Source organism: Myotis davidii, unplaced genomic scaffold, assembly GCF_000327345.1.
Source record: "Myotis davidii unplaced genomic scaffold, ASM32734v1 scaffold638, whole genome shotgun sequence".
In the NCBI taxonomy this organism is placed as follows: Eukaryota; Metazoa; Chordata; class Mammalia; order Chiroptera; family Vespertilionidae; genus Myotis; species Myotis davidii.
Window position 1 is genome coordinate 120891 of NW_006289391.1, and position 922 is coordinate 121812.

Consider the following 922-nt stretch of genomic DNA (forward strand, 5'->3'; position numbering starts at 1 on the left):
TCTTGGTAAATTCCCAGAAGTCTTTGAGGCACCTGTGTCAGGGCTTTCCCCAGGAGCAGCACAGGAGGCCCCCACCCAGAGAGGCAGAGCCTGCGCTGATGTCTTTCAGCTCCCCCTGCTCTGCCCACCTCTTGTCTCCTAGGGCACCATATGTACAAGGTAAACCTCTTCATCTCACTTCCTAAAACAGACAGCAGAGCAAGGAAAAGGTTAGGAGGGTGAGTAGGAGGTTCCCCAGGGCCTGGGTACAAAAAAGCTGGGTGTATGAAATTTAAATGCCAGGTTGGGCCCTGACCACCCCATTTGCCTCAGGGCTGGGGTCTCTCTGGACTACATCCTCCAAAGGCACCTTCTCAAGTTGACAAACGGGGTGACCAGTAGCACCTCCATATATACACATTGTAAAAGGTATCTCTGATGTAATAGAACTCTTGATCCTACCACCTCAATCTGCCCCCACCCCTGCTTAGAAAGAAAATTCTTCCCCTGCTCAGTAAATGGTAGCACAATCTACCCACTCATTTTAGCCCTAAATCTGGCATCCATCTCTCCCCCCCACCCCCGCCCACCCCCCACATCCATCACCCACTACCAGCTTCAAATTAGCTGGACTCTGACCTGTTCTCATATTACCTTGACCCAATCCACCATTGTCTGTTCCTTCTGCTTCTACCTCTTCACTCCTACAATCCACCCCCCACCTCCCAATACAGCTGCAGTATAATCTTTTTAGAGTATAAACAGAATCAAGACTTGCCCCTCCATAAAACCCTCCAACGACCCACCACAGTAAGGATAAAATTCAAACTCATTTACTGGTGCCCCAGAGAAAGGCCCTGACGGTCCCGGCCCCGCCCAGCCTCTCCCGGCCCCGCCCAGCTCCTCTAGGCCCCGCCCAGTCTCTCCGGCCCCGCCCAGCCCT